Genomic DNA, 13,743 nt, shown 5'->3' with positions numbered 1-13,743 from the left:
ATTCAGGCTGAGCTCAAGCAATACTCCCACCATAGCTTCCCAGAGTGCTGGGAAAGTGCTGGGATTACAGGCATGAGCCACTGCATCTGGCCACAGAGCACTTGCAGTGCAGCTAGTGAGACTAAGGAATGGAGCTCTTTTTTTTTTTTTTTTTTTTTTTTAGATGGAGTCTCATTCTGTCACCCAGGCTGGAGTGCAATGGCGCGATTTTGGCTCACTGCAACCTCTACCTCTTGGTTCAAGTGATTCTCCTGCTTTAGCCTCCCAAGTAGCTGGGATTACAGGTGCATACCACCACACTCAGCTAATTTTTGTATTTTTAGTAGAGAAGGGGTTTCACCACATTGGTCAGGCTGGTCTCAAACTCCTGACCTCAAGTGATCCACCCGCCTTGGTCTCCTAAAGTGCTGGGATTAGCAGCGTGAGCCACTGCACCTGGCCTAGGAATGAAGTTTGTAATTATATTTAATTAATTTAAGTGTAAAGAGACACAGGTGGATATCATATTGGACAACACAGCTCTAGGCTTTGCGCTTCAGGGTCCTGAGCATATATATGGAAGGAAGTATTTTTAAGCTGCTGATGTGGCAGGGCTAGGGCAGGCTACAGAGCCAGATTTTTCTGTTCCAGTGCTTATGGATGTCCACAGAGATGCTGGCTGTCTTGGGTTTTGCTTGTCTTCTCTGAGTCTCTGGAGATTGCTGGCCTCTCCTTTTGAGGGCTGCCCAACTTCCTGCAGCCTCACACCCTCACTTCTCTGTTCTAACCAGGAACAGATGGCAGTCACCGCCTGTTGCCTCCGATCCACCCACCCTCTCAGACCAGTTCTGGCAAGAAGTTCACTGACTGAGCATTCACTTTCCAGATACATAAGTCAGGTGCCCCCTGTCACCTCTGGCCAGTGTTCCAAACTTCATCGTTAGAATTCAAATGGCAGGGGGAAATCAGGAACACCACAGTACCATCCAAGCCCCATCCAGACCATACAACAGGTGTTTTGCACAACTGCAACCAAGGTTCCTCTGTCACCTAAACATGATGGCAGCTACAGGCATTCAGTTCACTCTGCTGTTCTCTGCATGACCCAGGCAAAAATTAGCTGCCTAAGCTGGTTGGTCACCAACACTGGGAAGCTCCCTGATTGGTCAGGTTCTGGCTTGGACACCAACCCATGCTTCAATCATCTGGTGAGGGGGCTCCTGCTTTAATTTATAGGCCCCCTCAACTGTGCAGAAAGAACTGCCTGGGCCCACTTTCCCAGAAGAGGCTGTGGGCGTGCTCACCACTTGGAGCTCCACGGATTGTCTAAGGCAGCAGAGTGCCTGAGTCTGGCTGCCCACACTTCAGCACTCTAGATCCCCCTGTCTTTGCTGGCTTCCTTGAACCCTATTCATATTCTGCAGATGCTTACCTGACTTGACTGGCCTCTGAAAGTCTCTCTGACCTCCGTCATTTTGGTTCCTGGCACAGTCCTTACTGCTCCTTACCAGCTCCAAGCTGTCGCCATTCAATTCCTTAGCAGGCAAAGCGGGGCAGAAATATGGAGTTTCTGCAGTGAGGAGTCTTAAACAAGAGGATAAACCCATGGTTCTGTTGACATTGTGGAGTCAAACTTCTCGACAGATTGGTTTTTAGGAAATGGACCACACTCCAGAAAATGGTAAACGAGAGCAGATATATAAAGATATAGAAAGAGAGATTTTTTTTTTTTTTTTTTTTTTTTTTTTATGAGACGGAATCTCACTCTGTCGCCAGGCTGGCGTGCCGTGGCACGATCTCGGCTCACTGCAACCTCCACCTCCCAAGTTCAAGTGATTCTTCTGCCTCAGCCTCCCAAGTAGCTGGGATTGTAGGTGTTTGCCACCATGCCTGGGTATTTTTTTTTTTTTTTTTCCGTAGAGATGGGGTTTCACCACATTGACCAAGCTGGTCTCAAACTCCTGCTCTCAGGTGATTCACCCACCTCGGCCTCCCAAAGTGCTAGATTACAGGCATGAGCCACCTCCCACCTGGTCAAGAGCAGACACTGACCACCATACCAACCACTGGAGTAGGTATTGGGTGGGGCTACAAAGTTTAAGGAGGTTTATTTTCCGCTGTTTCAAGACAGCAGACTGAAGCACGATTTGGACTTGAGGTGTCCCTTGAGATTTTATAGTGACAGACAAAATTTTGCCAAATTTGATCAGCAGCCACCAAAAATGAGAATTCTTAAAACTGTCTCAGAATGGAAAGAGGCTTCTGACACTTTAAAATGCAGTTTCTAGCTTTCTAGGAGGAAAAAGGTACAGGAAGGGATGCTATAATATTTATTGAAAAGAAGAGAAAACAATTACTGTGCATACAAATGGGGATAGTATGTAAAGTTTATTGTCATATGAAAAGTTAAATGCTCTAAATTCAATAAGAAAAAAAAACAATTTAAAAATCGGCAAAATATTTGAACAGACCACAAAAGAAGAGCTCCTACAGGCACAGGAATGGGGACTAATTGGAAAGAGGCACAAGAGAACTGCCTGGGGGGATGGAATTATTCTATCTCTTTACTGGAGTGTGGATTACACATGTGTATACGTTTGTCAAAATTCATAAGCATGTGAAAAAGTACCCAACATCATGAATTATCAGGGAAATGCAAATGAAACCCACAATGGGTTATCACTCACTCACTAAAGTGGTGAAAGTTAAGGAGACGGACAACACCAAAAGTTGGTGAGGATGTGGAGCAATCAGAGTGCTATGTATTAGCTGGTGGGCATGGAAAATGGTACAAGCTCCTAGGGAAACATTCTGGCAATTTTTAATTTTAGAATTGTATACATAACTTACAACCTAGCAAAATTTTTTTCTTTTCTTTTTTCTTTCTTTTTTTTTCTTTTTATTTTGAGACAGGGTCTCATTAGGTCACCCAGGCTGGAGTGCAGTGGCACGATCTCAGCTCACTGCAATCTTTGCATGTCCCCACCCCAACTCCCCTCTGACCCCCAGGGGCTCAAGCGATCCTCTCACCTCAGCCTCCTAAGCAGCTGGGACCACCACAGCTGTGCACCACCACACCCAGCTATTATTTCTTTGTATTTTTAGTAGAGACAGGGTCTTGCTATATTGCCTAGGCTGGTCTTAAACTCCTGGGCTCAAGTGATCCACCTGCCTTGACCTCCCAAAGTGCTGTGATTATAGGTGTGAGCCACTGCGCCCAGCCAGACCCAGCCATTCTATGCCATGATATTGACCCAACAAAAGTAAAATACATTCACAAAAAGACTTGTTCAAGAAAGTTTATAGCAACTTTGTTTGTAATAGCCCAAAACCGAGACAACTGAGTTGTCTCAAATGTCCAAAAACAGATGTATGAAAAAAAAATTGCGGCATATCCATACAACAGAATACTACCCAACGATAAAAATCAGTGAATTACTGATAAGCACCACCCAGAAGAATCTCAGAAACATCATGCTGAGCAAAACCAAGCCAGACACAAAAGTGTACATCCCACATCCATTTATATGAAATTTAACAACAAGCCTCTGCAAGCATGGGAATGGGGACTGATTGAAAAGAGGCATGAGGGAACTGCCTGAAGATGGAATTATTCTATCTCTTAATTTGAGTGTGGATTACACATGTGTATGCATTTGTCAAAATTTGGCCAGGTGCAGTGGCTTATGCCTGTAATCCCAAAACTTTGGGAGGCCGAGGCAGGCAGATCACCTGAGGTCAGGAGTTCGAGACTAGCCTGGTCAACATGGTGAAACCTCGCCTCTATTAAAAATACAAAAAATTAGCCTGGCATGATGTCCCGTGCCTGTAGTCCCAGTTACTTGGGAGGCAGAGGCAGGAGAATCACTTGAACCCGGGAGACAGAGGCTGCAGTGAGCTGAGATTGCACCACTGCACTCCAGCCTGGGCAACTGAATGAGACTCCGTCTCAAAAAAAAAAAAAAAAAAAATTTACATGTTGTTGTGCTAACCCCTATCAACTCCAGTGAGGATGGCACCAGGTTCAAGAGGCCAAAGAAGAGACCCAGAGCCACCAAATGTGACACAGAGTTTTACTGGGGGCTTACATGCAGGGGAGAGAGTGCAGTGGTGGTGGGGCAGGCAAAAGAACTGCAACTGCTTGCAAATGGCATGCAGTTGATACAGCATTTCCACTTAGCACCGTCACAACCTCCACCTGGCAACCTTCATTCAGCCCAGAACTCAGAGACTCAATCTGCCGTATGGGCTGTCTTCCACAGGGTGGGACTGGGGCTCAGATATTCCTCATACATAAGGAACAAATCTCCAGGTTGGCCACCCCCAGATTCCCTAGCTCAGAACACACATTCAGGTGTGTCTGCCATACAGGGTCATTTTCAGGGTACCCCTAAGTTATTGCTATCAGGTGCATTTACCACACACATAAGATTTGTGCATTTCACTGTGTGTACACTACAAAAATAAAAAATATATAGAACTGTTATTAATGATATACATGCTGAGGCATTTAGAGATGAAGTGCACTGATTTCTGCACTTTATTTTGACATGCATAAAAAAGATGAATTGATGTATATATGGTAAAGTAAATATAGCAGAATGTTCATTATAGAATCTAGTTAGTAAATATATTTTCAGGCTTTCAGTATATATTAAAAATTTCATGGCGAAATAATGGTGTGAAGGTAATATGCAAAACAAAGATACAGAATTAAGATTACGGCCAATTTTTAAAAACCACAGAAAACATTAATTTTGTGTTTTTATATTTAATTAAAACGTTAACATAATACTTGTATTATGAGTAAAACAAACAAAAAAACCCAAAACTCATTATAGAAATTCTGAGGCCAGGCGCAGTGGCTTACGCCTGTAATCCCAGCACTTTGGGAGTTCGAGGCAGGCGACCTCACTTGAGGTCAGAAGTTTGAGACCAGCCTGGCCAACATGGTGAAACCCTGTCCCTTCTAAAAATACAAAAATTAGCCGGGCGTGGTCACGCAGGCATGCATGTCCCAGCTACTAGGGAGGCTGAGACACAAGAATCACTTGAGTTAGGGAGGCAGAGGTTGCAGTGAGCCGAGATCGCACCACTACACTGCATCCTGGGTGACAGAGTGAGATTCTGTCTCAAAAAAAAAAAAAAAAAAAAAAGAAAGAAAGAAAATAGAAAAAGAAATTTTAAAATATGCGGAGAAGTAGAAATAACATCTTAAAAATCTGTACTCTCATGACCCATGGAAAATCACTTACAACATATTAGTATATTTCTTTTTTTACTTAGCATATCTTGAAAATTTTCCACTGTCATTAAATGTTCTTCAAAAAAATGATTCTTGGATGGTAATATATTCCATTGCATGTATGTACTATATATAAATTGTTTAATCACTCCCTATTGTTAGATGTTGGCTTGTTTCCAAGTTTTTCTATTCCAAACAAAGCTAGGGTGAACATTACTGTGCATACATTTTTGACCACATTTTGATTTTTCTTTAGGTTAGATTCCTTAAATTTGGCTTACTGGGTCAGAGGTTAGGAACATTTTTAATGTTTAGTACTAATAAATTGTTTTCCAGAAAGGTTATACCCAGTTACATACCCTATGTAGTATACTAGAGTGTTTGTTTCCTGCAACTTTGATATCTTTGGGTATTTTTTTAAATTTAGGTTTTTTTTTTTTTTTGGCCAATCTAGGGGAAAAATTGTATTGTGTTATCATTGTAGTTTGTATTTCTTTGAATACTATTAAATTTAAACATTTCTTTTTTCCAAATTCTTACTAGCGATTTGTATTTCTTCTCTGAATTATCTGTTTATATCCTTTCTCTATCATGTGGGGGAGGCTGTTACTACTTTTATATTGATTTGTTGAAGCTTTTTGTAAAATAAGTGTATTAATCTCATGCCTCGTGTGTTTGCTACAGCTATTTCTCAGCTTATTGCTTATCTTTTCCATTAAACTTTTGATTTTGAAATAGTTATAGATTCACATGTAGTTGTGAGAAATAATACAGAGATTATGCATACCCTTTACCCAGTTTCCCCAATGGTAAGATCTTGCAAAATTATAGTACAGCCTGGGTGAGGTGGCTCATACCTGTAATCCCAGCACTTTGGGAGGCCGAGGTGGGCAGATCACCAGAGGTCAGGAGTTCAAGACCAGCCTGGCCAACATGGTGAAAACCCGTTTCTATTAAAAATACAAAAAATTAGCCAGGCATGGTGGTTGGTGCCTGTCATCCCAGCTGCATGGGAGGTCGAGGCAGGAGAATCACTTGAACCCAGAAGGAGGAGGCTGCAGTGAGCCAAGATCATGCCATTGCACGCCAACCTGGATGACAAAGGTGAAACTCTGTCTCAAAAAAAAAAAAAAAAAAAAAAGATTATAGTACAATATCACAACCAGAATATTGACATTGATAATAGAGTCAAGATATAGAACATTTCCATCACCACAAGGATTCCCCATATTGTCTTTTTCATAGCCACACCCACTTCCTTCCAGCCCCTAATCCCTTCTTAATTCCTGGCAACCACTAATCTATCCTCCACTTGCATCATTTTGTCATTTCAGGAATTTTATATAAATGAAGTCAACATTACATAAACTTCTGGGATTGTCTGTTTTCACTCAGCAGAATTCTCTGGAGGTTCATCCCAGCCGCTGCATGGATCAGTAGCTTGTTCCTTTTTATTTCTGAGTAGTATTCCATGATCTGAATGTACTATAGTTTAACCACTCACCCACTGAAGGACATCTGGGTTGTTTCCAGTTTGGGGGTATTATGAATAAAGTTGCTATAAACATTCATGTACAAGTTTCCACGTAAACATGTTTTCATTTCTGTGGGATAAACACACAGGAGTGCAGTTGCTGGACTGTATGACAGTTGCATGTTTAGTTTTCAAAAAAGCGGCCAAACTCTTTTCCAGAGTGCCAATGCCATTTTACATTTCCACCAGAATATATGAGTCATCCAGTTTCTGTACATCCTTGCCAATATATGATGTTGTCACTATTTTAATTGTTTAATTAATTAATTAATTAAAGAGATAAGGCCTTGCTTTGTCACCTAGGCTGAAGTGCAGTGACACAATCATAGTTCACCTGAGCCTCAAACTCCTGGGCTCAAGTGATCCTCCCACCTCAGCCTCCCAAGTAGCTAGAACTACAGGTACATGCCACCATGCCAGGCAAAAAACTTTTTTTCTTTTTCTAGAGACAGGGTCTCACTATGTTGCCCAGGCTGGTCTTGAACTCCTAGCCGCAGCAATTCTCCTGCCTCAGCCTCCCAAAGTGTTGGGATTACAGGTATGGGCCACTGTGCTCAGACACTATTTTTATTTTAGAACTTCTTTTTCTTTTCTTTTCTTTCTTTCTTTCTTTCTTTTTTTTTTTTTTTGAGATGATATGTCACTCTGTTGCCTAGGCTGGAGTGCAATGGCATGATTTCAGCTCACTGCAACCTCCACCTCCTGGGTTCAAGCGATTCTCCTGCCTCAGCCTCCGGAGTAGCTGGGATTACCTCACCACCACACCCAGCTAATTTATTTTAGAACTGATTTTAGAACACACATCTGATAGATGTGTGTAATAGCTCATGGTAGATATAATTTGCATTTCCCTAATGATTAATTTTGAACACCTTTTCATGTACATATTTACCATCAGTATATCATCTTTAATGAAATATATCTTTATGTCATTTGTCCATTTTCTTTCTTTCTTTCATTTTTTGAGACAGTCTTGCTCTGTCACCCAGGCTGGAGTACCATGGCACGATCTTGGCTCACTGCAACCTTTGCTTCCCAGGCTCAAGCAATCTTCCCACCTGAGCGTCGCCAGTAGCTGGGACTACAGTCTCACGCCACCACACCCTACTCATTTTTGGATTTTTTGTAGAGATAGGGTTTCATCATGTGGCCCAGGCCAGTCTTGAACTCCTGAGCTCAAGTGATCCACCCAACTCGGCCTCCCAAAGTGCTGGGATTATAGACATGAGTCACCATGCTTGGCCCCATTTATTGATTTTCTAACTGGATTCTTTTTCTTTTAACCATTGAGGTTTTTTTTTGTTTGTTTTGTTTTGTTTTTTGAGACGGAGTCTTGCTTTGTCACCCAGGCTGGAGTGCAGTGGCGTGATCTCCACTCACTGCAAGCTCCGCTTCCCGGGTTCACACCATTCTCCTGCCTCAGCCTCCCGTGTAGCTGGGACTACAGGCGCCCGCCACCACGCCCGGCTCATTTTTTTAAATGTATTTTTAGTAGAAACGGGGTTTCACTGTGTTAGCCAGGATGGTCTCGATCTCCTGACCTCATGATTTGCCCGTCTCGGCCTCCCAAAGTGCTGGGATTACAGGCGTGAGCCACCGCGCCCGGTCAACCATTGAGTTTTAAGAGTTCTTTATGTATACTAGTTTGTCCTTTATTGAAGTTGGGATTTGCAAATATTTTCTCTCAGTGTGCAGCCTGTCTTTTCATCCTCTTGACATGGTCTTTTGCAGAGCAAAAGTTTTTAATTTTGATGAAATCTAATTTTTCAATTTTTCCTTTTATGAACAATTCTTTTGGCGCCAAGTCCAACAACTCTGCTTATACATCCAGAATATTTTATCCTATGTTTTCATTTCCAAAGGTTTTATAGTTTTACATTTTATATTTAAGTTCACAATGCATTTTGAATTAATTTTTGTATAAAGTGTGAGGTTTCAGTTGAGGTTCTTTTTTTTTTTTTTTTAAGCTATAGATGTCTGGTTTCTCCAGCACAATATTTTGAAAAGCCTCTTTTTTCTCCATTGATTTGCTTTTGCATCTTTGTCAAAAATCAAGTGAGCATGTATGTGTGAGTCTACTCTGGGTTTTCAACTCTATTCTATTGATCTCTATGTCTATCACTGCACCAATACCAGACACTCTTGATTACTGTAGCTATATAATGTCTTGAAATTGGATAGACTGATTGTTCTTACTTCATTCTTATTTTTCATAACTGTTTTTAGTTATTCTACTTCCTCTGCCTTTCCATATAAATGTTAGAGAAATCTTATCTACGTCTGCGAAAAATTTTCCCGGGATTTTGGCAGAAATTGCATTAAGCTTATATGTCAATTTAGAGACATCCTTGCTATGCTGTCTCCTAATCCATTAACACACTACATCTCCCCATTTATTTATATCTTTGATTTCTTTGATTAGTGCTTTGCGGCTTTCGGCACACCCGTTCTGTACATGTTTTATTAGATTTATACCTAAGTATTTCATTTTTTGAGTGATGATGGTATTTTATTTTTAATCTTGATGTCCACATGTTTATTACCAGTATACAAAATTACAATTGACTATTCTATCTTGATCTGGTATCATGCGACTTTGCTAAACTCACTTATTCTAAAAGTTTTTGGTAGATTCCTTGGAGTTTTCCATATACACAATCATATCATCAGCAAGTAAGGGCTGTTTTATTTCTTTCTTCTAATCTTTATGTCTTTAATTTCCTTTCCTTGCCTTAACACTCTGTCTGGAATTTCCTGTACTATCTTGAATATGAGTGGCGAAAGCAAACATCCTTGCTTTGTTCCTAAAATTTGGGGACAAGCACTCAGTCTTTCTTCAGTGAGTATAATGTTAGCTGTACGTTTTTTGTACTCCTGTTTTCCTATTTTTCTAAGAGTCTTTATCAGGAATGGGTATTGAATTGATTTTTAAGTGTTGAACTGGTCTTGCATCCTGGAAATAAATCTGGATTTTTTATGATGTATGATTCTTTTTATTTTATTTTTTAGGATTTTTTTTTTTTTTGAGACAGAGTCTTGCTCTGTCGCCTAGGCTAGAATGCAATGGCGTGATCTCTGCTCACTGCTACCTCCACTTCCCAGGTTCAAGCAATTCTCCTGCCTCAGCTTCCCAGGTAGCTGGGATTACAGACATCCGCCACCTTGCCTGGCCAATTTTTGTATTTTTAGTAGAGATGAGGTTTCACCATATTGACCAGGCTGGTCTCTAACCCCTTAGGTGATGCGCCCACCTGGGGCTCCCAAAGTGCTGTGATTACAGGCTTGAGTCACTGTGCCCAGCCTGATTCTTTTTATATAGTGCTGAATCTATTTGCTAATATTTTGTTAAGGATTTTTGCATCTATATTCATAGTGAATATTGGTTTGTCATTCTCTTTGTTGTGCTATTTTAAATCTGATTTTGGTATCAGGGTAATATTAGATTCATAAAATAAATTGGGAACTATTCCCACTTTTGTTTTATGAAAGACTTTGTTTAGAATTGGTGTTAGTTCTTTAAATATTTGGTAGAATTCTCCAGTAAAACCATCTGGGCCTGATTTTGGAAGTTAAGTTATGAATCCAATTTTCTTAATGGATAAAGGTCTAATCAAGTTATTTCATATTAGGCGAGTTGTGGCAATTCGTGTTTTTTGAGGATTGATCTTTTTCATCTAAGTTGTCAAACTTATGTATGTAGAGTTGTTCACAGTATTCCTTTTTTTTCCTTTTGATCTCTGCAGGGTTTGTGGCAATATCCGCAATTCCATTCCTGATATAGGTTATTTAGAATTGATGTTTTCTCTCATTTTTTTCTGTACATCTTGCTAGAGTTTTGTCAACTTTATTGATCTTTTCAAAGAACCAATTCTTTGTTTCATCAATTTATCTATATTTTCTGTTTTTAATTTCGTTTATTTCTCCTCGTCTTTATTATTTCCTTCCTTCTTGCTTTGAGAGTATTTTGCTCTTTTTCTGGGTTCTTGAGGTGAGAGCTTAGATTGTTGGTTTGGGGCTTTCCCTCTTTTCTTTAATATTTATTTATTTTCTTTTTTTTAGAGATGGTGGGAGTGGGGGTGGGTGGAGGGGTATCTCACCATGTTGCCCAGGCTGGTCTCAAACTCCTAGGCTCAGGCAATCCTCCTGCCTTGGCCTCAAAGTGCTGAGATCACAGGTGTGAGGCACCATATTTGGCCTTTTTTTTTTTTTGGAATATTTATTTATTTTTCTTTCTTATAGAGATGGGATCTAACCCTCTTTTCTAATGTATGTATTTAGTGCTAAAATTTTCCTCTCAACACAACTTTGTCTTCCGCAAATTTTCTTTCTCTCTCTCTTTCTTTCTCTTTCTCTTTCTTTCTTTCTTTCTTTCTTTCTTTCTTTCTTTCTTTCTTTCTCTTTCCTTCCTTCCTTCCTTCCTTCTTCCTTCCTTCCTTCCTTTCTTTCTTTCTTTCTTTCTTTCTTTCTTTCTTTCTTTCTTTCTTTCTTTCTTTCTTTCTTTCTTTCTTTCTTTCTTTCCTTTCTTTCTTCCTTCCTTCCTTCCTTTTTCTTTCTTTCTTTCTTTCTTTTCTTTCTTTCTTTCTCTTTCTTTCTTTCTTTCTCTCTGTCTTTCCTTCTTTTTCTTTCTCTTTCTCTCTCTCTCCTTCCTTCCTTCCTTTTTCTTTCTTTCTTTCTTTCTTTCTCTCTCTCTCTTTCTTTCTTTCTCTCTCTTTCCTTCTTTTTCTTTCTCTTTCTCTCTCTCCTTCCTTCCTTCCTTCCTTCCTTCCTTCCTTCCTTCCTTCCTTCCTTCCTTCCTTCCTTCCTTTCCTTCTTTCAGACAGGGTCTCACTTTGTCACCCAGGCTGGAGTGCAGTGGTGTGATCTCGGCTCACTGCAGCCTCACTTCCTGGGCTCAAGCCATCCTCCCACCTTAGCCTCCCAGGTAGCTAGGACTACAGGCACATGCCACCACGCCTGGCTAATTTTTGTATTTTTAGTTGAGACAGGGTTTCACCATGTTGCCCAGGCTGGTCTTGAACTCCTGGACTCAAGCAATATGCCTGCCTCAACCTCCCAAAGTGCTGGGATTATAGGTGTGAACCACCACACTGGGCCACAATTTTTCCTATGCTTTATTTTCATATTCATTCAGCTCTTTGTATGTTTTTTAAAATTTCTGTTGAGACATTTTTTACTCATGGATTATTTAATAATGTGTTGTTGTGTTTATAATTGTTCGAAATTTTTACTCTCTTTTTTTAAATCAATATCTAGTTGGGTTCCATTGTGTTCAAAGAATAAACTTTGCATGGCTTTCACTCTTAAATTTGTTGTTATCTTTCTATCAGCCTCATCTGGCAGATTTATATATGAGGCACTATAATGGGATTTAAGGCTTGAAATCATGGCATTTGTGATCAGGATTAATGAAAAATTTTATCTCTTATCCCTTGCTACTTTAAAATAATAAAATAAAATACTTCTTAGGCTTAAAAGGTAAATATCAAAATACTGAAAGAACAAATGGATACAGAAACCTCATCAGCTGAATATCTAGGACCACTTTTCTCATATCATTGGTATATTAATTTGAAGCAAAGTTAAAATTCTTGTTCCCTTTTGTTTTAAATAGGTAATACATTCACATGGCTCAAAACCCAGATACTATTAAAAAGGTGTATAACAAAACATTTCACTCCCACCCCATCCCCCAATTCCTCTGTTCCCACCCCACCCTTCCCTACAAGTGACACACTTGCATCACTCTCTTTTTATTCCAAGATCCTGTTTTACAAATATGAATATATTATTATAACTTCTCTTCCACCCCCCCACTTTTTTTTCACACAAAAAGTAGCATAAAGAACATTTAAACATGAACTCTGAAGCCAGACTGACAATGTCAAAACTGCAGTTCTTCCACTCACTAGCCGTGTGTCTTTACGCAAGTTTTGTAACCACTCAGTGTCGCAATTTCTTCATCCATATGGTGAGGATAATAATAGCATCTGTCTCATATGGCTATCTGAGGATTAACTAAGCTAATATATGTACGAAACATTTATGACAGGGGGCCTGGCACATGGGGATCCTTCTATCTGTGGTACTGTTATCATAGGGAGGTGTGGTTTCATGAGTCTAAGGACTCTGGAGCCAGACTGCCCAAGGCCAAATTCATTTTCTTACCTGTAAAACGTAGATTATAATAGTACTTACCTGGCTGGGCTGGGCGCGGTGGCTCACACCTGTAATCCCAGCACTGAGGTGGGTAGGTCATCTGAGGTCAGGAGTTCAAGATCACCCTGGCCAACATGGTGAATCCCTGTCTCTACTAAAAATACAAAAATTTGGTGGGCGTGGTGGCACATGCCTATAATCTCCACTACTCAGGAGGCTGAGGCAGGAGAATCGCTTGAACCTGGGAGGCGGAGGTTGCAGTGAGCCAGGATCATGCCATTGCACTCCAGCCTGGGCAACAACAGTGAAACTCTGTCTCAAATAGTGGGAATAATAACAATAGTACTTACCTTCATAGGGTTGTTGTGGGATTGAATGATCATATATATATATGTAAAATATGTATTTATATGTATATAAAACTTAGGACAGTGCCTTGCACAGGGCAAGCACTATTCTATTTCATCAGATCCAAGATGCCATGGATTATAAGACACATCATTATTTTATGTACTAAGAAAGAAAAACCATTACAATTAAATTATGACCTGCCTTTGATTATAACACATCCACATTTCAAATATGTTACGAAGTAAAAAAAAAAAAATGCACATCTTAGAATTGATGAAATATGGGATATAAGTGTTAGCCACTCCATTCTTATATTTACTTAAAAATATATCTTGGATATTGCTCTGTATTGGTACAAATAGAGCTTCTCCTTTTTTAAAAAAATGGCTATATAGTAATCCATTGTGTGGATGAGCCATAAATTATTTAACCAGTGTCCTATTAGTTTCCAGTCTGTTGCTGTTACAAACAATACCAC

The sequence above is a fragment of the Macaca mulatta genome, chromosome 7, assembly GCF_049350105.2.
Source record: "Macaca mulatta isolate MMU2019108-1 chromosome 7, T2T-MMU8v2.0, whole genome shotgun sequence".
Taxonomy (NCBI): Eukaryota; Metazoa; Chordata; class Mammalia; order Primates; family Cercopithecidae; genus Macaca; species Macaca mulatta.
Note: the sequence above shows the minus strand (reverse complement) of the source record.